This window comes from Heterodontus francisci, chromosome 14 (genome assembly GCF_036365525.1).
Source record: "Heterodontus francisci isolate sHetFra1 chromosome 14, sHetFra1.hap1, whole genome shotgun sequence".
Classification (NCBI taxonomy): domain Eukaryota; kingdom Metazoa; phylum Chordata; class Chondrichthyes; order Heterodontiformes; family Heterodontidae; genus Heterodontus; species Heterodontus francisci.
In genome coordinates this window covers 25,452,058-25,476,654 of record NC_090384.1, presented here as the reverse complement: position 1 = coordinate 25,476,654, position 24,597 = coordinate 25,452,058, and the positions used below count along the sequence as shown (strand labels likewise).

The 24,597-nt window shown below is 44.5% G+C and overlaps 1 protein-coding gene across 2 annotated transcripts in view; it reads left to right on the top strand.

Annotated features, from left to right (window-relative positions):
• The first annotated feature begins 703 nt into the window (after positions 1–703).
• tp53i11b (tumor protein p53 inducible protein 11b) overlaps positions 704–24,597 on the top strand; it is a 238,178-nt gene continuing 214,284 nt past the window's right edge. Inside the window, exon 1 of one of the 2 annotated variants that reach the window (XM_068045915.1) lies at positions 704–858. The gene's annotated coding sequence lies outside the window, so the exon portion shown is untranslated. The remainder of the gene's footprint in view (positions 859–24,597) is intronic. The other variant, XM_068045914.1, reaches the window with a different exon arrangement.

Below are 24,597 nucleotides of genomic sequence, written 5' to 3'. Positions count from 1 at the left end.
GAGGCCATGGACGGACTGGAAAACAGGAATGAGAATTTTAAAATCAAGATGTTGCTTAAATGGTAGTAAATGTAGGTCAGTAAGCACAGAGCTGATGGGTGGATGTGACAACATTGGACTCATTTGAGGATGTACACTGGCAACCCTTATCCACCTACAAGCACTTACTTAGTTCAGTTACACTTTTATTGGGTGTAATATGGTAACAGGACAACTGGTGTCTTCAACCTGGCCATCCTAATCAAATTCAAAAATAAACTACTGTGTGTGCTGGAAATCTGAAATGAAAAGTGAAACTGCTAGAAATGTTCATCAGGTCAGGCAACATCTGTGGAGAGGAAGGTCACAAACCTGAAACATTAACTCTGTTTCTGTATCCCAGATGCTACTTGATCTGCTGAGTATTTCCAGCATTTTCTGTTTTATTCCAGTCGAATTCAAGCTGCTTCCTTTATCTGTGATAATTAAATGAATATGTTGCAACCCGCAGCTCCAAACCCACCGTCAATTCGCGGCTCTTTTCATTAGTTGGAACGTGGTGGTGGAATATGGCTCTGAGTTACACATGTGTCCTTATATTGGGTATTATACAGTAATGTGTTGCGGATCTATTACATACATTATTTGCCTGCCCTATTCCTGTGACTGGGTGTAATACGGTAGTCAAGTGCGGCTCTATTACCTGCATTACGCTCCCCTCCCCAGCTCTCGCTCAGTTCCCTCTGCTTCGCTCAGCGATGTGCTGTTGTTTCGGGACCGCAGTTGAGTAACTGGTCAACGGGGTAGCAGCAAGCAGAGGAGCGGCCTCCGGTGCATGTCAGTGCTGAGAGTCCCGAGGTGAGTGCGGGGTAAACTCAGGTAAATGCAAACGTCCTGGCATCGGGGCTGAGATCCTGATCCCAACTCCTGTGTTTCATCAAACAAACTGCTGTGAACTTTCCCGGTGTAATTACAATGTTACTGACTCCTGGGCAGATTGTGACTGACTTTGGGCAGAGTGTGTGACTGGGTCTGGGCAGATTGTGACTGACACTGGGCAGAGTGTGACTGACACTGGGCAGATTGTGACTGACTCCTGGACACAGTGTGACTGACACTGGGCAGATTGTGACTGACTCCTGGGCAGAATGTAACTGACTCCTGGGCAGATTGTGACTGTCTCTTGGGCAGATTGCGACTGACTCCTGGGCAGATTGTGACTGACACAGGGCAGATTATGACTGACTCCTGGGCAGATTGCGACTGACTCCTGGGCAGATTGTGACTGACAGTGGGCAGATTGTGACTGTCTCTTGGGCAGATTGCGACTGACTCCTGAGCAGATTGTGACTGACTCCTGGGCAGATTGCGACTGACACTGGGCTGAGTGTGACTGACACTGGGCAGAGTGTGACTGACACTGGGCAGAGTGTGACTGACTCCTGGGCAGAGTGTGACTGACAGTGGCCAGAGTGTGACTGACACTGGGCAGAGTGTGACTGACTCCTGGGTAGATTGTGACTGACTCCTGGGCAGATTACGACTGACACTGGACTCAGTGTGACTGACACGGGGCAGATTGTGACTGACACCTGGGCAGATTGTGACTGACTCCTGGGCAGATTGCGACTGACACTGGGCAGAGTGTGACTGACACTGGGCAGAGTGTGACTGACTCCTGGGTATATTGTGACTGACTCCTGGGCAGATTACGACTGACACTGGGCAGAGTGTGACTGACTCCAGGGCAGATTGTGACTGACTCCTGGACAGATTGTGACTGACACAGGGCAGATTGTGACTGACTCCTGGGCAGAGTGTGACTGACTCCTGGGCAGAGTGTGACTGACTCCTGGGCAGATTGTGACTGACTCCTGGGCAGAGTGTGACTGACGCCTGGGCAGAGTGTGACTGACTCCTTGGCAGAATGCGACTGACAGTGGGCAGAGTGTGACTGGCTCCTGGACACAGTGTGACTGACAGTGTGTGTGACTATACAGTGTGTGTGGTATATATACATGTTATACAAACTGTGGCAGAGAAACAAGTTGTCCAGAATGTGAAGAAATCCGAGTTGTGTTCTTGCAGAATAGAGAGCCCCCAGCCCCGCCAGCAGGAACCTGGATTGTTTGTAGTCAATGTTTGGGAAACCCGTCTGCACGCAGGCTGTCTGCTGCCGAACCGAGTTGCCAGTGCAAGAAATTCCCTCTATTGGAATCTGCGTGGGGTTGAAAGTGTTTGAATGATGGGGTCGATCCATTCAGTGCTTTCTATCTGTCCATGTGACTGGTGCTGGGACCAGTATCTCCGAGTGATGTGTTGGATGTTATAGTTTAAACAGTAACTCTTCCCTATTGGCATTGGCTTCAAAGCAACAAATGCATGTGCTGGGAATTTGCATCAGAAAACGCTGGCAAGTCTGTGGAGAGAGAAACAAGAGGAATTCGACGTTTGAGGTCCGGACCCATCGTCAAAACTGTCTTCCCGAAAGGTTAAACTCCTCCCTTCTGTTTTTGTTACAGTTTTTCATGAATAGCCTGTTCAATCCCACGCCAATTGATGTCATACATATCGAGTCCGCAAACATTTTGGGAACTCTTTTGCTTGTCTGTATTCCAGAATCTTTAGAGCGCACATTCAAATATTTACTTATTGTTGGGAATGTACGAGGAAGCGAAGGGCCGTTTGCTCGGTCGGATTCACAAGTCCTATTCTTGGGTTTGTCTGGCAGGAACCCAGTGACTGTGTTAAAACAACTGTGTAGCTTATGCCCATTAAAGGAAGGATCCTCACTGTCTTACGCACAGAACAGACCCTGGGACAGATTGGTCTAGAAACCCACTTAAAGCTGCTTGCAGGGGATAGTTAGTGCTGCAGTGGACAATGTGCATTTTGTAATAAAAACAGAAAGTGCTTGGAAAGCAGAGTAAATGTTTCAGGCCTGTGACCGTTATCTCCACAGATGCTGCCCGACCTGCTGAGTATTTCCAGCACTTTCTGTTTTTATTTCATATTTCCAGCTTCTGCAGTATTTTACTTCTATTTTAGTGCATTTTGTAATATTTAGTTTTCAGTCAAATTATCATGTAAAAGAGTTTGTAAGGCACCGCATGTCATTGTGAGATTACCCACTGGACAGCTGAACCACATGAAGGAAAAAGATCCCAGACTTTGACCTGTTTTATGGGAGTTTGGTGATTTTGTCTGGGGCAGCATTCTGGATGCTACACCTGAGTTAGGGAGGGGAAAACTGCCCCAAGGTTCGCACCCCTGCCCTTATCCAGTGACCACTTCCATTCCATCCCAGCCTTGTTAGAAATGGACATCAGCTTGAGATGGGATAGGGCTCTGTAGCGACACTCCCTGTGAGTTAATGGCCCTGCCTGCCTCAGTTCAAGATGTGCATCTGGGTGAGAGTGGAACCCATAGCCTTGGGCTGAATGATTCAGGAGCAGGAAAGAAAATTAAGCAGGGCAGGGAGAAGAGAAATTTGTAATAAAAACAGGAAGTGCTGGAAATACTCAGCAGGTCAGGCAGCATCTGCAGAGAGAGAGACCGAGTTAACGATTCGGCTCTGTGACCTTTCATCAGGACTGGCAAAAGTTACAGATGTAATCAGTTTTGAGCAAGTGAAAGAGGGAGGAGGGAAGAAGAACAAAAGGGAAAATGTGTGATAGGGCAGAGGGCAGGGGAGATTAAATGACAGAGATGTCACGGAACAAAAGTAGTAGTAAAAGTCAAAGCATTAATCCAGAGAGAGTGCGAATGGCAGAATAATGAACAGCTGCATCCAAAAGCAAAAACACAGAAAACAAGTTTAACAGAGGCACATAGTTAAAAAATAAAGAGAAGTTTGTGTTGAAAGATATGATCAGAACATCACTGAGTTCTCATGGTACTATCAAGTCCCTGTGACATCGCCAGGCCTGTGATCTCATTTCACCACCATGTTGTCATATACTGCCTAATTTAAAGTCAACAAACTAGCTTCTGATATCCATTGCCATGCTCATGTTATCTCTATACTTCTGGGAGTCCTTCAGATGCTCATTAGAGGTAGAAACCCTTGGCAATTACCAGAGATAAATGACCTGCATCTGCAGTCTGTGTGACATTGAGCACACTGGACTGGCAAAGTCTTTTCTTGCACGTATATTTCTGTTCTCCCTGTAACCCCATGAACCCTGTTACAAGCACTCTGATCTGTAACAAATGGGAGCCACTTAGTTGTGTAGGTGATGGACTGCCTGATCCTGAACTAGGAAGTTCTAGAATATACAGGTTTTGCTTACTATATCAAGTATGCCAGCTGTGATTCATAGGAACACAGGAGCTGGAGTAGACCATTCAGCCCATCGAGCCTGCCCCACCATTCAATACGATCATGGCTGATCATCCACTTCAATGCCTTTTTCTCACACTATTCTCATATCCCCTTATGTCACTTGTATTTAGAAATCTGTCAATCTCTGCTTTAAACATACTCAATGACTGAGCTTTCACAGCCCTCTGGGATAGAGAATTCCAGAGAGTCACAACCCTCTGAGTAAAGACATTTCTCCTCATCTCTGTCCTAAGTGGCTTCCCCCTTATTTTGAAATTGTGTCCCCTGGTTCTAGATTCCCCAACCAGGGGAAACATTTTACCTGCATCTACCCTGTCTATCCCTTTAAGTATTTTGTAGGTTTCAATGTGATCACCTCTCATTCTTCAAAACTCTAGAGAATACATGCCCAGTTTCCCCAATCTCTCTTCGTAGGACAGTTCCGCCATCCTGGGAACAAGTCTGGTGAACTGCCATTACATTCCATCTATGGCAATTATATCCTTCCAAAGGTAAGGGGACCAAAACTGCACCCAGTACTCCAGGTGTGGTCCAACCAAGGTTCTATACAGTTGAAGCAAGACTTCACTGCTCCTGTACTTAAATCCTCTTGCTATAAAGGCTAACATACCATTCGCCTTCCTGATTGCTTGCTGCACCTACATGTTAGCTTTTAATGACTTATTGACAAGGACACCCAGGCCTTTGTACATCTACACTTTCTAGTCTTTCATTCAGTGGGAGGACACTTGCCTCTGAGTTAGAATTTGTGGCTTCAAGTCCCATTCTAGAGACTTGAGCACAAAATCTACGTAGACATTTCAGTGTTGTTCTGAGGGAGTGTTGCACTGTCACGTAAACAAAGGGCTAGATTTTATAAGCCAGCCGCCAAAATCGGCAGCAGGTGAAAAAAATGGCGGCCAGCTCATGCCGGCCACACGCCAAATAGCCACCGCGATTCTGAGTGCGGCTGCTCATTTAAATAGTCAGGGTGGGCCGGCCTCCGATCACGTGGCTGTCCGTCCCCAGCAGTAGTGTTAGCTGTCTGTGTGCAGGTGCTGATGCCATTTTTAAAGGTTTGCCAGCCCTACTGGTAAATTTAAATATTTAAAGGAAAATGGAATTAAAATAAATAAATACATTTTGCCCTTCTCCTACCCCCCCAATGACAGTTAAATTAGTTATTTGCCCTTCCCCCCAAAACATTTACCTTTACCATCTGATTCCCCCCAAACTAAACAAACTTTCAACTACAACAGTTCCCACCATCCCTACACCCATGATGCTAATTTGACCCCGTTTTGCTCCGCCCCCGCACTGATAAATTACCTCCCCCACCCCCCTCTTCCCTGCGAATGTTCTACTTTGTTTCCCCGGACCGGGATCCGAAGGCGCGGCAGTGCCAGCTGCCGGGGTGAAGATGGTGGCGGGTCATCAGGAGGCGACGTGAGATTAATTAATTCACTTATTTAAATGTATTTAAATATTTAAATTGCTGTCCCATCGTCGAGCGGCGGGGGGACCGCCACAAGGCCTCACTGCCGCTGGTCATATTGGGTTGGGCCCTGCCGGCATCGAGGTCCATTGCGGGGCTCATCCAGGGCCATCTTCAGGCACCCCATCCCCCCCACCACCACCCCCCCAGACCCCCACAACGGATTTCGACATCAAGGGCTCCTGAAAATTCAGCCCAAATTGTCTGCTTATAATGATCACATTGCTGTTTGTGGGACCTTGCTGTGCACAAATTGGCTGCTGTGTTCCCTATCCCCAACAGAGACTACACTTCAAGAATAGTGAAGAACAGGCTGTATATTGTGCCTTTCTGATGTCGTGAAAGATGCTGTATTAATACAAGTTCTTATTAGTTCTGATCCCAGGAATAGACCTGGACCCTGATATACTTTTAAGGTGTTACAATGTAGGGGAATCAGTCAGCAATGTGGATAGATTAGGATATTTTACCAATTAGTGAGAAATAAAAAAAATGGCTCAATTTGTATGTCTGTTGATCTTATCTTATTTTCTGTTTTGAGGTGTCCAATTGCCTTTCCATTTTTGCTAATTTCACCATTTGGTGTACTGTCTAAATACTCTAGTGTCTTCTAGTGACAGAATCTGGTACTGCACAACTGTTTTACAGTGAAGGTGTGTAGGAGTCCAGGGTGATTTTAGTTTGTGGGTATATATGAAGCATAATATGCTGTGGGGTGATGTTAGGTTTCAAATTGTATTTTGTTCAGAATGTCTAAGTGAAGATGGCAGTGAATAACTGGCCTTTAATCTCTGCAGTTATTTCATTTAAAAATGTGTGATTTAACAGTTCCCAACGTAATAATATTTCACATTGCTGGGGAAGAAGATCAAGACAATGTGCAGGTCAGTAGTATGCCTCTCACTCCAGGTGCACTCATGAGGATGATGCAAGAGATGATGACTGGCAAAGAGTGAAAGAGAGAGAGCTGCTCCCCTGGTGTAGACCAGCACAAGCTGACCTTTATAGCCACCATCCTGTTTGTTTCACAGGTGTAGCTACTGCAGGGTTGGTTCCAGTCCCCCAAACAAAACTCCTCCCTCTCATTTGTTGGACACAATGAGTTGAACTTTTTGTAGATTAGTGGTGTGAGCGATTAGACACAAACAGCACAGAAATGTCAAGAACCAGCATCATCACGCTAGGAGAATCAGTATTTTTAAAGAGACAGGCCTCCTTGTCAACACAGTGGTTTGGGCAGGACAATTCACCCCGAATAGCTTGGTCAGAGTTGCATCATTGAAGCTGTTGTCCTCTGTCACCAGTCAGCATGGAGCCCTTGCAGACTGCACCTGCAGCCCACAGAATGATACACTGGTTTTGCACACTTGACAGCTGTTGTTTCTTTTTATAAAGCTCTTAATTTGTGCTGAGTTTACCACCGACAGCACTGGAACTGCTGATTTAAAGGTTGGCAGTTCTCGAGCAATTGGCCCGTGAATCAGGATTGTTATTCAGACCACTGTACTATGTCCTTGTACTCTTTGCTGTTTAACCTACTCCCTCTGATTGAATATATTCCATATGTTCAGGAATCAATCACTGGAAATATTCTGTAGGTACAGGAATCAATCCTTTTTTATGCATTCACGAGATATGAGCATCGCTGGTAAGAGACAGGCCCCCTTGTCAACACAGTCGTGGCTTGAGCAGGGCAACTCACCCCAAATAGCTTGGTCAGGGTTGTTTCGTTGAAGCATTTATTGCCCATTGCTAACTGCCCTTGAGAAGGTGGTGGTGAGTCACCTTCTTGAATGAAACTGAGTGAGTGGCTTGCTAGGCCATTTCAGAGGGCAGTTAAGAGTCTGTGGGTCTGGAGTAACTTGTAGACCAGACCTTCCTTCCCTAAAGGACAATAGTGAACTATATATATATATATATATATATATATATATACATGAGCACAGAGGAGTCCCCAGTTAATACCCACCACCTGAATACAATTATTGATATACAATTAGCTCCCTTAGAGTCCAAAAATTTATTGATCTCTTTCTTGAATATATTTAATGATTGAAGAAATTTCTCTTCATCTCAGTTCTAAATGATTGACCCCTTACTCTAAGACTATATCCCCTAGTTCTAGACTCTCCAGCCAGGGGAAACAACCTCTCAGTACCTACTCTGTCAAGCCCTCTCGGAATCATATATGTTTCAATGAGATCACCTCTCATTCTTCTAAACTCCAGAGAGTATAGGCCCAATTTACTCAATTTCCTATCATCGGACAATCCTCATGCCATGAATCAATCTAGTGAACCTTTGTTGAATCCCCTCTAAGGCAAGTATATCCTTAGGTAAGGAGACCAAAACTGTGCATAGCACTCAGGTGTGGTCTCACCAAAACCTTGTACAATTTCAGCAAGACTTCTTCACTGTTGTGCTCTTTGATGGGTTAATGAAGCAGATGGGATCCTGGCCTTTATAAATAGAGGCATAGAGTACAAAAGCTCGGAATTTATGGTAAACCTTTATTAAATACTAGTTTGGTACCAGTTGGGATATTGTGTCCAATTCTGGGCACCACAATTTAGGAAGAACACAAAGGCTTTTGAGATGGTACAGAGCAGATTTACTGGAATGGAAGCAGGGATGACGTTAGTACAGTTTTCTGGATAGACTAAACAAACGAGGGTTGTTCTCCTTAGAGCAGAGAAGGCTAAAAGGAGATTTGATAGAGGTGTTTAAAATCATGAAGGGTTTAGATAGAATTAATAAAGAGAAACTGTTTGCAATGACTGAAAGGTTGATAACTCGAGAGCGCACAGATTTAAGGTGATCGGCAAAAGAACCAGAAGGGACAGAAGGAAAACCTTTTTTCTTTAAATGCAACAGTTGCATAGGATTTGAAATGCACTACCTGATAGGCTAGTGGGTACAGCTTCACCAGGAATCTTTAAAAGGGGGTTGGATAAATCATTGCAAGAGAAACAATTTCAGGGATTTGGGGAAAGAATGAATGGGACTAACTGGATGTGTCTTTGAGAGAGCCAGTGCAGACTCAATAAACTGAACCTACTCCACTGTTCCATTCAAGATTCTACTGCAACTCCTTTGCAATAAAGACCAACAGACCATTTGCCTTCCTGATTGCTTACTGTGCCTGCATGTTAACTTTCTGTGTTCCGTGCACAAGGGCACCAAAATCCCTCTGACCACCAACATTTAATAATTTCTCACCATTGAAAAACAATTCTGTTTATCTATTCTTTCTACCAAAGTGAATAACCTCACATTTCCCCACATTATACTCCATCTGCCACCCTCTTACTCTCTCACTCAACTTAGCTATACTGCTTTGCAGACTCTTTGTGTCTTTCTCACAGTTACTTTTCCACCTAGCTTTGTATCATCAGCAAACCTGGACACATTACACTCAGTCCCTTCATCTGAGTCATTAATATAGATTATAAATAGCTGAGGCCTCAGCAATCATCCTTACGTCACCCACCAATAATAGCTTGCCAACCTGAAAATGACCCATTTATTCCTATTCTCTGTTTTCTGTCATTTCTGTCCATTCTAATCGATTACCCCCAATCCCTTAATGATCCCTTATCTCATGTTGGTTTGTTGACATCCTTCCATCTACGAAAGATGATGGACATGCAGCAAACAATCCATTTCAGTGGGGTGTCTTCTCTTGGTGCACCTTTGCTGATGGGTGTGAAGGCCAATCCTTAAGAGACAGGTTCTACCACATATGAAGCTGTCAGGTGACGCTGTGAGTTGCTGTTTTCAGCATTGGCGCCAGTTGTAATGGTAGTGCACACCAGTCCACAGGATATGTCACCATTTCCCTCTTTCACCAACTAGTGACTCCCAGGTGTAATAGTCGACATTTAGGGCCTTCATGTCACGCTTGCAAGCATCCTTGAAGTGGAGCTTTGGACACTCCATTGGTCGTTTCGCCCTGGCTACCTCACCGTAAAGAAGGTCCTTGGGTATGCGACCATCTTCCATCGTGCGGACATGTCTGACCGCCAAATCTGCCTCTGCTTGATTAGTGCCAACACACTTGGGAGCTCTGCCTTAGAGAGGACTGCCACATTTGTAATTTTGTCCTACCAGGATGTACCCATAATGTGCCGCAGACAGTGAAGATGAAAATTATTGAGCTTCTTTTCCTGGTAGATGTAAGTCACCCATGTTTCACAGCCATACAGCAAGGTGCTGAGAACACAGGCCTTATAAACCAGCAGCTTGATCCTAAGGGCCAGTTCAGTGTTATCCATGTGCCTTTTGCAAGTCGGCCAAAGGTGGTAGCTGATTTCCCTATGCGTGTATCGAGCTCTGCATCAAGGGACAGATTGTCTGTCACCATGGACCCATGGTAGCAGGATTTTCTAACCACTTCCAGTGGTGTGTTATTTAGTGTGAGTGGGGCGGAGATGACCACAGTTTTCTTGACGTTTATTGTCAAGGAGAACAAGTTACAGGCAGGGGAGAGACAGTCCATGAGTCTTTGTAGCTGGGTTTCCATGTGAGCGACTAGCACAGCATCATCAGCACAGAGGAGTTCTCTGATCAGGACGTGATGTGTTTTTATCTTCGCTTTCAGCCTTGATCGATTGTAGAGCTTGCCGTCTGACCTAGTGTGCAAGTAGACTCCTATTGGAAAATCCAAGTGTACTACATCCACTGATTCCCCTTTATTTACCCGCTAGTTACATCCTCAAAAAAACTTCAATAAATTTGTCGAACACAATTTCCTTTTTGTAAAACCAGGTTGACTCTGCCTAATTATACTATGATTTTCTAAGTGGCCTGTTACCACTTCCTTAATAATGGATTCCTGCAATTTCCTGACAACTGTCAGGCTAACTGGTCTGTAGTTCCCTGTTTTCTCTTTCTGCTCTTTCTAGAATAGCAGTGTTACATTTGCTACCTTTCAATGCACAAGGGCAGTTCCAGAATCTAGGGAATTTTGGAAGATCACGACCACTATATCTGCACTCAACTCTTTTTTACAACCCTGGGATATAGGCCATCAGGTCCAGAGGATTTGTTGGCTTTTAGTCCTATTAAATTCTCCAGCACGTTTGCTTTACTAATATTCATGAATTTAAGTTCCGCATTCTCATTAGACCCTTGGGTCCGCACAATTTCTGGTATATTTTTTGCATGTTCCACTGTGAAGACAGATACAAAATAATTATTTAATCTCTCCGCCATTTCCTTATTCCTCATTATAGTTTTTCTTGCCTCACCCTTTAAGGGATCCACATTTACTTTTGTATAATAGTTCAGATATAGGAGGGATCAGACAAGGGGCAAATTCAAGGCAACAAAGGGTTGGAAAGTATGTGCATTAATGCACGGAGTGTGATAAATAAGGTTGGTGAGCTGCAGGCACAAGTTGCTACATGGGACTATGATATATGGCAATAACGGAAGACTTGGCTGAAAGAAGGGGAGAATTGTGAACTTAATATTCCTGGTTGCAAGTCATTCAGGAAAGATGAGGAAGGAGTTAAAGGAGGGGTGGGAGTATGGGAGGCAGCAATTGGATGGAACACTGGAAGGTGAAGGCTGGAGCTGTGAAGGGCCCTGTGCCAGCTCACAGGTATTGGTAGTGAACAAACCAGGCATTTCAACATAGTGAGGGGGAGGTGATTGTAAATGGCAGTTATGCCAGGGCTGGTTTCCTGAGTGCATGACACTGGTGGGGAGACTTGCCTCCTTGCTGTATGCATTGGGACATGAGTAGGGTTTGTCCCAGTTTGCACAGGTGACTGTGACCACCGACAGTGCACGCTCAGAAAATAGTTCCAGCTTTTAGTAAAACACATCCTTGAATTGTGCTGCTGGCTTTTTTTTTATCATGCCAGACCTGGTAAGGTCATTAAACTTTGTGAAGCAATATATGGCTGTGTGTGGAATGGTAGAACCACCGACTGGCTTGGCCACCTTCTTTCGTCTAGCTGCTGTAGCTCTTCATAGGAGGCTCCTTCCTAGATCTAACTTTAGTGTCAGCCTTGACTCAATGGTCCAGGGTTCCAACCCACTCCAGATACTTGAGTACATAATTCAGCCTCCAGTGTAATACTGAGGGAGTGCTGCGCTAGAATCATAGAATGAAACAGCACAGCTAGAGGCCTTTTGGCCCATTGTGCCTAAGCCAGCTCTCTGAAATATCTATTCAGTTAGTCTACAGAGTAGTGATTTTGGGGGACTTCAATTATCCTCATATAAACTGGGATAACAGTTTAAAAGGAAAAGTGAGGGAGCAATTCCTGCAATGGGTGCAAAAGAACTTTCTTGGTCAGTGTGTTTCCAGCCCAACAAGGAAGGAAGCAGTACTGGATCTTGTGCTTGGAAAGTGAAGCACATTTCAGTGGGGAAGCATTTGGGAAACAGTGATCACAATATCATCAGGTTTAGAATAATTATAGAAAAGGACAAGGAAAAATCATTTGTAAAAATACTAAACTGGAGGATAGCTAACTTCAGTGAGTTGAAAAAGGATCTGACCTAGGTGCATCAAAAATTGGTGGGCAGAACAGTAACTGAACAATGGGAGGCCTTCAAAGAAGAGATGGTTCGGGTACAGAATAGACAGATTCCCACGAGGAAGAAAAGATAGGCGTCCAAAGCTAGAGTTACCCAGATGGCATTAAATTAGACAGAAAAAGGAGGTTTATGGCAAATGTAAGGTTCATATGGAGTAAGGCAGCAAGTCAAATATAGAAAGTACAGGGGAGATCTAAAAAAGGAATGAGAGAGGCAAAGAGAGAGTATGAGAATAGATAAGCAGCTAACATAAAAGGGAACCCAGAAGTCTTTTATAAACATATAAATAGTAAAAGCATAGTCAAAGAAAGGGTGGGGCTGATTAGAGACCAAAAGGAAATAATCTTATGGAGGCAGAGGTCATGGCTGAAGTACCAAATTAGAATTTTGCATCTGCCTTCACTAGAGAAGATGCTGCCAATGCTGCAGTAAAGGAGGAGGCAATAGCAGTATTTGCTCATGGATAAAAATAAATGAAGAGGAGGTACGGAAAAGGACCTCAAAAGTAGAAAAGTCACCTGGCCCGATGGAATGTATCCTTGGTTACTGAGGGAGATAAGGGTGGAAATTGCGGAAGCTCTGGTCACAATCTACCAATCCTCCTTGGATACGGGGGTGGTCCCAGAGGACGGGAGGATTGTGAATGTTACATCCTGTTTTTTCAAAAAAAGGAGCGAGTGATAAATCCGGCAACTACAGGCCAGTGAATCCAACATCGATGCTGGGGAAAGCTTTTTGAGACTATCATCTGGGACAAAATTAATTAACACTTGGAAACGTATGAACGAATAAATGAAAACCAGCATGGATTTGTCAAAGGCAATTCACGTTGGACTAACTTGGTTGAGTTCTTTGAAATAACGGAGAAAGTTGATGAAGGTAGTACGGTTGATTGATCTGCATATGGACATTTAAAAGAAGTTTGAAACAATACTATGTAATAGACTTGTTTCGAAAATAAAAGCCCATGGGATTAAAGGGACAGTGACAGTGTGGAGGCAAAGTGTCCAAGGGACAGATAGTAGAGAGTAGTGGTGAATGGTTGTTTTTGCAGACTGGAGGGAAGTATATAATGTATAAAACAGTATATAATACTGTTCCCTAAGAGTCGGTAGTGGGACTGCTGCTCTTTTTAATATGTTAATGACCTGGACTTGTGCATACAAGGCATCATTTCAAAGGTTATAGATAACATGGAAATATAGTGAAGAATGAAGAGAATAGTAATAGACTCAGCGGGATATAGACTGGTGAAATGGGCAGGCGCATGGCAGATTTAATGCAGAGAAGTGTGAAATGATACACTTCAGTAAGAAGAATGAGGAAAGGCAAAATAAACTAAATGATCCAATTTTAAAAGGGCTGCAGGAACAGAGAGCTGGGGATGTATGTACACAAATCTTTGAAGGTGGAAGGACAAGTTAAAAAGGCTATTAAAAAAGCATACAGGATCCTAGGCTTTATTAATAGAGGCTTAGAGTACAAAAGAAAGGAAGTTATGATGAAACTCTGTAAAATGCTGATTAGGCCTCAAATGGAGTATTGTGATCAGTTCCGGACACCACGCTTTAGAAAGGATGTGAAGGTTTTGAAGAGAGTACAGGAGAGATTTACTAGTATGGTAGCAGGGATGAGGGACTTCCGCTATGTGGAGAGACTGCAGAAGTTGGGTTTGTTCTCAGAGTAGATTAAGAGGATAAAAGCAAAATACTGCGGATGCTGGAAATCTGAAACAAAAACAAGAAATGCTGGAACCACTCAGCAGGTCTGGCAGCATCTGTGGAAAGAGAAGCAGAGTTAACGTTTCGGGTCAGTGACCCTTCTTCGGAACTGACAAATATTAGAAAAGTCACAGATTATAAACAAGTGAGGTGGGGTGGGGCAAGAGATAACAAAGGAGAAGGTGCAGATTGGACCAGGCCACATAGCTGACCAAAAGGTCACGGAGAAAAGGCAAACAATATGTTAATGGTGTGTTGAAAGACAAAGCATTAGTACAGATTAGGTGTGAATTCAGGTTTGCACTTGCTGCTGTTCAATATTCAGTGTATTCACACCTAATCTGTACTAATGCTTTGTCTTTCAACACACCATTAACATATTGTTTGCCTTTTCTCCGTGACCTTTTGGTCAGCTATGTGGCCTGGTCCAATCTGCACCTTCTCCTTTGTTATCTCTTGCCCCACCCCCACCTCACTTGTTTATAATCTGTGACTTTTCTGATATTTGTCAGTTCCGAAGAAGGGTCACTGACCCGAAACGTTAACTCTGCTTCTCTTTCCATAGATTAAGAGGATATTTGATAAAGGTGTTCAAAATCATGAGCAGTTCTGAAAGAACCATGAAGGAAAAAATGTTTTCAGTGACAGTAGGATCAGCTTTCAGGTGACTGGCAAAAGGACTAGAAATGACATGAGTACAACATTTTTTATGCAGCGAGTTGTTTTCATCTGGAATGCACTGCCTGAAAGGGTGGTGGAAGCAGATTCGAAAGTAACTTTCAAAAGGGAATTGGAAAAACACTTGAAGGGAAAAAATGACAGAGCTATGGGGAAAGAGCAGGGGAGCAGGATAAATGGGAGAGATCTGCGAAAGAGCTGCAGCAGGCATGATGGACCAAATGGACTTCTCTGTGTTGTATCATGTCCAGTGAGTCCTGTGCATATGGAATATATACAGGCACTCCTGTGCATATGGAGTATGTCCAGACACTCCCGTGCATATGGAATATGTCCAGATACTCCTGTGCATATAGAATATATCCAGACAGTCCTGTGCATATGGAAAAGTCCAGAGACTCCTGTGCATACGTAAAATATCCAGTGAGTGCTGTGCATATGGAATATATCCAGAGACTCCTGTGCATTTGGAATATATCCAGAGAGTTCTGTGCATATGGAATATATCCAGAGAGTCCTGTGCATATGGAATATATCCAGACAGTTCTGTGCATATAGAATATATCCAGAGACTTCTATGCATATGGAATATATCCAGAGAATTCTGTGCATATGGAATATATCCAGAAAGCCCTGTGCATATGGAATATATCCAGACAGTTCTGTGCACATGGAAAATATCCAGAGAGTCCTGTGCAAAGGGATTTTTCCAGAGAATTCTGTGCATATGGAATATATCCAGAGAGTCCTGTGCATATGGAATATATCCAGAGAGTTCTGTGTAGATGGAATATATCCAGAAAGCCCTGTGCATATGGAATATATCCAGAGAATTCTGTGCATATGGAAAATATCCAGTGAGTTCTGTGCATATGGAATATATCCAGAGAGTTCTGTGCATATGGAATATATCCAGAGAGTTCTGTGCAGATGGAATATATCCAGAAAGCCCTGTGCTTATGGAATATGTCCAGTGAGTCCTGTGGATGTGGAATATGTCCAGATAGTCCACTGCGTATGTAAATTATCCAGAGAGTCCTGTGCATATGGAATATGTCCAGTTGTTCCTGTGCATATGTATTATGTCCAGTGAGTGCTCTGCATATTGAATATGTCCAGTGACCCCTGTGCACATGGAATATATCCAGTGAGTCCTATGCATATGGAATAAATCCAGTGAACCCAGTGCGTATGGAACATATGCAGAGATTCCTGTGCATATGGAACATGTACAGTGACCCCTGTGCATATGGAATATATCTAGTGAGTCCTATGCATATGGAATATATCCAGTGAGTCCTGTGCATATGGAATATATCCAGTCACCCCTGTGCACATGGAATATATCCAGTGAGTCCTGTGCATATGGAATATATCCAGAGAATTTTGTGCATATGGAATATATCCAGAGAGTCCTGTGCATATGGAATATATCCAGAGAATTCTGTGCAGATGGAATATATCCAGAGAATTCTGTGCATATGGAATATATCCAGAAAGCCCTGTGCATATGGAATATATCCAGAGAATTCTGTGCATATGCAATATATCCAGAAAGCCCTGTGCATATGGAATATATCCAGAGAATTCTGTGCATATGGAATATATCCAGAAAGCCCTGTGCATATGGAATATATCCAGAGAATTCTGTGCATATGGAATATATCCAGAAAGCCCTGTGCATATGGAATATATCCAGAGAATTCTGTGCATATGGAATATATCCAGAAAGCCCTGTGCATATGGAATATATCCAGAGAATTCTGTGCATATGGAATATATCCAGAAAGCCCTGTGCATATGGAATATATCCAGAGAATTCTGTGTATATGGAATATATCCAGAGAATTCTGTGCATATGGACTATATCCAGAGAGTCCTGTGCATATGGAATATATCCAGAGAATTCTGTGCATATGGAATATATCCAGAGAGTCCTGTGCATATGGAATATATCCAGAGAATTCTGTGCATATGGAATATATCCAGAAAGCCCTGTGCATATGGAATATATCCAGAGAATTCTGTGCATATGGAATATATCCAGAAAGACCTGTGCATATGGAATATATCCAGAGAATTCTGTGCATATGGAATATATCCAGAGAGTCCTGTGCATATGGAATATATCCAGAGAATTCTGTGCACATGGAATATATCCCGAGAGTTCTGTGCATAAGGAATATATTCGGAGAGTCCTGTGCATATGGAATATATCCAGAAAGCCCTGTGCATATGGAATATATCCAGTGAGTTCTGTGCATATAGAATATATCCAGAGACCAATGCGCATATGGAGTATGTCCAGACAGTTTGGTGCATCTGGAATATATCCAGAGAGTTCTGTGCATATGGAATATATCCAGAAAGCCCTGTGCATATGGAATATATCCAGAGAATTCTGTGCATATGGAATATATCCAGAGAGTCCTGTGTAGATGGAATATATCCAGAAAGCCCTGTGCATATGGAATATATCCAGAGAATTCTGTGCATATGGAATATATCCAGAGAGTTCTGTGCATATGGAATATATCCAGAGAGTCCTGTGTAGATGGAATATATCCAGAAAGCCCTGTGCATATGGAATATATCCAGAGAGTTCTGTGTAGATGGAATATATCCAGAAAGCCCTGTGCAAATGGAATATATCCAGAGAATTCTGTGCATATGGAAAATATCCAGAGAGTTCTGTGCATATGGAATATATCCAGAGAGTTCTGTGCATATGGAATATATCCAGAGAGTTCTGTGCAGATGGAATATATCCAGAAAGCCCTGTGCATATGGAATATATCCAGAAAGCCCTGTGCATATGGAATATGTCCAGTGAGTCCTGTGGATGTGGAATATATCCAGAGAATTCTGTGCAGATGGAATATATCCAGAAAGCCCTGTGCATATGGAATATATCCAGAGAATTCTGTGCATATGGAATATATCCAGAAAGCCCTGTGCATATGGAATATATCCAGAGAATTCTGTGCAGATGGAATATATCCAGAAAGCCCTGTGCATATGGAATATATCCAGAGAATTCTGTGCATATGGAATATATCCAGAGAATTCTGTGCATATGGAATACATCCAGAGAGTCCTGTGCATATGGAATATATCCAGAGAATTCTGTGCATATGGAATATAGCCAGAGAGTCCTGTGCATATGGAATATATCCAGAGAATTCTGTGCATATGGAATATATCCAGAGAATTCTGTGCATATGGAATATATCCAGAAAGCCCTGTGCATATGGAATATATCCAGAGAATTCTGTGCAGATGGAATATATCCAGAAAGCCCTGTGCATATGGAATATATCCAGAGAATTCTGTGCATATGGAATATATCCAGAAGGCCCTGTGCAGATGGAATATATCCAGAGAATTCTGTGCATATGGAATATATCCAGAGAATTCTGTGCATATGGAATATAGCCAGAGAGTCCTGTGCATATGGAATATATCCAGAGAATTCTGTGCATATGGAATATATCCAGAAAGCCCTGTGCATATGGAATATATCCAGAGAAATCTGTGCATATGGAATATATCCAGAGAGTCCTGTGCATATGGAATATATCCAGAGATTTCTGTGCATATGGAAAATATCCAGAGAGTTCTGTGCAGATGGAATATATCCAGAAAGCCCTGTGCATATGGAATATATCCAGAGAATTCTGTGCATATGGAATATATCCAGAAAGCCCTGTGCATATGGAATATATCCAGAAAGCCCTGTGCATATGGAATATATCCAGAGAGTCCTGTGCATATGGAATATATCCAGAGAATTCTGTGCATATGGAATATATCCCGAGAGTTCTGTGCATAAGGAATATATCCGGAGAGTCCTGTGCATATGGAATATATCCAGAAAGCCCTGTGCATATGGAATATATCCAGTGAGTTCTGTGCATATAGAATATATCCAGAGACCAATGTGCATTTGGAGTATGTCCAGACAGTTTGGTGCATCTGGAATATATCCAGAGAGTTCTGTGCATATGGAATATATCCAGAAAGCCCTGTGCATATGGAATATATCCAGAGAATTCTGTGCATATGGAATATATCCAGAGAGTCCTGTGCATATGGAATATATCCAGAGAGTCCTGTGCATATGGAATATATCCAGAGAATTCTGTGCATATGGAAAATATCCAGAGAGTCCTGTGCATATGGAATATATCCAGAAAGCCCTGTGCATATGGAATATATCCAGAGAGTCCTGTGCATATGGAATATATCCAGAGAATTCTGTGCAGATGGAATATATCCAGAAAGCCCTGTGCATATGGAATATATCCAGAGAATTCTGTGCAGATGGAATATATCCAGAAAGCCCTGTGCATATGGAATATATCCAGAGAATTCTGTGCATATGGAATATGTCCAGAGAGTTCTGTGTCGATGGAATATATCCAGAGAGTTCTGTGCATATGGAATATATCCAGAGAATTCTGTGCATATGGAAAATATCCAGAGAGTTCTGTGCATATGGAATATATCCAGAGAGTTCTGTGCAGATGGAATATATCCAGAAAGCCCTGTGCATATGGAATATATCCAGAGAATTCTGTGCATATGGAATATATCCAGAGAGTTCTGTGTCGATGGAATATATCCAGAGAGTTCTGTGCATATGGAATATATCCAGAGAATTCTGTGCATATGGAAAATATCCAGAGAGTTCTGTGCATATGGAATATATCCAGAGAATTCTGTGCATATGGAAAATATCCAGAGAGTTCTGTGCATATGGAATATATCCAGAGAGTTCTGTGCAGATGGAATATATCCAGAAAGCCCTGTGCATATGGAATATATCCAGAAAGCCCTGTGCATATGGAAAATGTCCAGTGAGTCCTGTGGATGTGGAATATGTCCAGATAGTCCACTGCGTATGTAAATTATCCAGAGAGTCCTGTGCATATGGAATATGTCCAGTGACCCCTGTGCACATGGAATATATCCAGTGAGTCCTATGCATATGGAATAAATCCAGTGAACCCAGTGCATATGGAACATATGCAGAGATTCCTGTGCATATGGAACATGTACAGTGACCCCTGTGCATATGGAATATATCTAGTGAGTCCTATGCATATGGAATATATCCAGTGAGTCCTGTGCATATGGAATATATCCAGTGACCCCTGTGCATATGGAATATATCCAGTGAGTCCTGTGCATATGGAATATATCCAGTGAGTCCTGTGCATACGGAATATATCCAGTGAGTCCTGTGCATTTGGAATATATCCAGTGAGTCCTGTGCATATGGAATATATCCAGTGACCCCTGTGCATATGGAATATATCCAGTGACCCCTGTGCATATGGAATATATCCAGTGAGTCCTGTGCATATGGAATATATCCAGTGAGTCCTGTGCGTATGGAATATATCCAGTGACCCCTGTGCATATGGAATATATCCAGTGACCCCTGTGCATATGGAATATATCCAGTGAGTCCTGTGCATATGGAATATATCCAGAGAGCTTTCCCTTTAACATGTAAGTGGGAAATATTGGAAGATTATGGTGCAGTATGAGGAGACATTAATTGCCTTTATTCTAAATCAGTGGAGCTGTCCATGGGTGATTGGTTTCCCCCTATAGTATAAACACCCCTTCGTCCTTTGCCTCAATGGCATCATGGACACCTTAAAGAATGAAGCTGCGTCTCTGTTGATCAGTATTCATTTCTTTGAGAAAGTTGGATGTTACGTTGCGCTCCCTTTCCAATGGGCCACAATCCAAACCTTTGTATAGCATTCTTGGCTGTGGCACTATCATTCCCTTTAGCTGTCCACCATGGCTCAGTGGTAGCACTGTCGCCACTGAGGCAGAGCCTGATGGAATTAGATCCCACTGCAGATCCTTGAACACATCATCTAGGCTGATACTCCAGTTTAGTACTGAGGGAATGCTGCACTGTCAAAGGCACTGTTCTTCCAGTGAGACATTAAACTGAGGTCCCATCTATCCCTTCAGGTGGATATTAAAGATCCCATGGCACTATTTTGAAGAAGAGCAGTGGCATTCCCCCCAGGCTCCTGGGCAATATTTGTCCCTCAATCAACATCATTAAAACTGATTATCTGGTCATTACTGTGTGAAAATATCCTGCATTACAACAGTGACAATATTGCTAACATACTTCACTGTCTGAAAAGCACTTTGGGACATCCTGAGATTGTGAATGACCCGATATAAATGCAAGTTCTTCATTTCTTTCATTCATCGCCCTTGTGTCCTTGAGTGTGATGGGGAATTTAATTGCACTTCATTCCCAGCTTTTAGCTGTGGATTTTAACTTATCAGAGCCTGAGTAGAAAGTGCCTAGACTCAGTTCATGTCTCTTTCCATCTGATGGAGAATATATTTTAATTTTGGGCGTCTGAGCTACATTTGAACCCAGTAGTCCTTGACGGCATGTGTTGGAGTGGAAAGGTGGGATTTACAATGAGTAGTAGAGAAAAGAAAGAAAGATCGGACCTCCCACACTAGTATTTTGAAAAATGGCTTTTGCAGAGTAAACATTGATGGTGGGGTTAACAGCTTCACAGGCCTGGAATACAGGAGGCATCAGATTTACTGCCAACAGGGAGTGGTCCAACATTCAGATGCTGAGCTTCAACATTTTGTATTCTGGAGATTGATCTGGGGGGCAGGGGAGTCAGCCGCACATTCCGGCAAATGAAGAGAGTCAGCCACATAATCCGGTAACGGAAGAGAGTCAGCCGCAAAAACCGGCAACGGAAGAGAGTCAGCCGCACAATCCGGCAAAGGAAGAGAGTCAGCTGCACATTCCGGCAAAGGACGAAAGTCAGACGTACAATCTGGCAAAGAAAGAAAGTCAGCTGCATATTCCGGCAAAGGAAGAGAGTCAGACGCACATTCTGGCAAAGGAAGAGAGTCAGACGCACATTCCGGCAAAGGAAGAGAGTCAGGCGCACGTTCCGTCAAAGGGAGAGAGTCAGCTGCATGTTCCGGCAAAGGGAGAGAGTCAGTCGCACGTTCCGGCAAAGGAAGAGAGTCAGCTGCATGTTCCGGCAAAGGGAGAGAGTCAGTCGCACATTCCGGCAAAGGAAGAGAGTCAGCTGCACATTCCGGCAAAGGGAGAGAGTCAGCTGCACATTCCAGCAAAGGAAGAGAGTCAGACGCACAATCCGGCAAAGGAAGAGAGTCAGATGCACGTTCCGGCAAAGGGAGAGAGTCAGACTCACGTTCCGGCAAAGGGAGAGAGTCAGCTGCATGTTCCGGCAAAGGAAGAGAGTCAGCTGCACATTCCAGCAAAGGAAGAGAGTCAGACGCACAATCCGGCAAAGGAAGAGAGTCAGATGCACGTTCCGGCAAAGGGAGAATGTCAGACTCACGTTCCGGCAAAGGGAGAGAGTCAGCTGCATGTTCCGGCAAAGGGAGAGAGTCAGTCGCACGTTCCGGCAAAGGAAGAGAGTCAGCCGCACGTTCCGGCAAAGGAAGAGAGTCTGCCACACAATCCGGCAAAGGAAGAGAGTCAGACTCACGTTCCGGCAAAGGAAGACAGTCAGACGCACGTTCCGGCAAAGGAAGAGAGTCAGATGCATGTTCCGGCAAAGGAAGAGAGTCAGACTCACGTTCCGGCAAAGGAAGAGAGTCAGACGCACATTCCGGCAAAGGAAGAGAGTCAGGCGCACGTTCCGTCAAAGGGAGAGAGTCAGCTGCATGTTCCGGCAAAGGGAGAGAGTCAGTCGCACATTCCAGCAAAGGAAGAGAGTCAGACGCACAATCCGGCAAAGGAAGAGAGTCAGCTGCACATTCCAGCAAAGGAAGAGAGTCAGACGCACATTCCGGCAAAGGGAGAGAGTCAGCTGCATGTTCCGGCAAAGGGAGAGAGTCAGTCGCACGTTCCGGCAAAGGAAGAGAGTCAGCCGCACGTTCCGGCAAAGGAAGAGAGTCTGCCACACAATCCGGCAAAGGAAGAGAGTCAGATGCACGTTCCGGCAAAGGCAGAGAGTCAGACTCACGTTCCGGCAAAGGGAGACAGTCAGACGCACGTTCCGGCAAAGGAAGAGAGTCAGACGCACATTCCGGCTAAGGAAGAGAGTCACACTCACGTTCCGGCAAAGGAAGAGAGTCAGATGCATGTTCCGGCAAAGGAAGAGAGTCAGACTCACGTTCCGGCAAAGGAAGAGAGTCAGACGCACATTCCGGCTAAGGAAGAGAGTCACACTCACGTTCCGGCAAAGGAAGAGAGTCAGATGCATGTTCCGGCAAAGGAAGAGAGTCAGACTCACGTTCCGGCAAAGGAAGAGAGTCAGACGCACATTCCGGCAAAGGAGGAGAGTCAGACAAATTCTACAGAAGATTCCCTCGTTTTCTCATTTTAATGATTTTTCTCTTCACAGAACAGAATTCCACTTTAATCAGTTTTTTTTTCTCTCTCTCTCTCTCTCTCTCTGCCCACGCCCTCTCCCCCTTCTCTCTCGCTCTCCCCCTTCTCTCTCCCTCCCACAGCCTCCCACTCTCTCCCCTCCTCAGCCTTGCACTCTCTCCCCCCATCGGCCTCCCACTCTCTCTCCCTCTCAGCCTCCCACTCTCTCTTTCTCAGCCTCCCTCTCTCAGCCTCCCTCTCTCTCTCTCCCTCTCTCTCTCGGCCACTCTCTCTCTCGGCCTCTCTCTGAATCTCAGCCTCTCCCTTTCATCTTCCGTCTCTCTCTCTCTCTCTCAGCCTCCTTCTCTCACTCTCTCAGCCTCTCTCCTTTTTCTCTCGCGGCCTCCCTCTCTCACTCTCGGTCTCTCTCTCTTGGCCTCTCTCTCAATCTCTCTCTCTCATCCTCCCTCCCTCCCCCTCTCTCTCTCTCTCTCTCTCTCGGCCTCCCTCTCTCTCTCCCTCGGCCTCCCTCTCTCTGTCTCAGCCTCCCTCGGCCTCGTCTCTCTCCCTCTCTCTTGGCCTCTCTCTCTCTCTCGGCCTCTCTCTCTCATCCTCCCTCTTTCTCTCTCGGCCTCCCTGTCTCTTTCTTTCGCCCTCTCTTTCTCATTTTCGGCCTCCCTCTCTCTCTCTCTCTCTCTCTCTCGACATCTCTCCCACTCTCTCGGCCTCCCTCTCTCTCTCTCTCAGCCTCTCTCTCTCTCTCTTGGCCTCTCTCTCTCATCTTCCCTCCCTCTCTCTTTGTCGGCCTTTGACTCTCTTTGTCAGCCTCCCTCTCTTTCTCTTGGCCTCCCTCTCTCTCTCTCCCACTCTCTTGGCCTTTCTGACTCTCTCTCTCTCTCTCTCCCTCTGTCTCTCTCGGGGTCTCGCTCTATCTCTCTCTCCCCCTCTCGACCACTGTCTTCTCTCTCTCCCTCTCTCAGCCGCGCTCTATCCCTCGATCACACACGCGCACACGTTCTCTTTTTCGGGCTCTCGGTCTCTCTGTCTCTCTCGGCCACTCTCTCTCATCTTCTCTCTCTCTCTCTCTCTCGGCCTCTCTCTCTCTCTCTCAGCCTCCCTCGCTCTCTCAGTCTCTCTCTCTCTCACTCAGCCTCTCTCTCTCATCCTCCCTCCCTCTCTCTTGGCCGCTCTCTCTCTTTCTTGGCCTCTCTGTCTCATCCTTGCTCCCTTTCTCTTGGCTTCTCTCCGTATCTTTTTCTCTCGACCTCTCTCTCTTGGCCTCTCCCTCTCATCCTTGCTCCCTCTCTCTCTCCTGGCCTCTCTCTCCCTCCCTCTCTATCTCGGCCTCTCTCCCTCTCTTTCTCTCTCAGCCTCCCTCTCTCTCTACCAGGCTCTCTCTCGGCCTCTCTCTCTCATCCTCCCTCTCTCTCTCTCTCTGCACTCCCTCTCTCTGTCTCTCTCTCCCCCTCTTTGCCACACTCACTCTCTC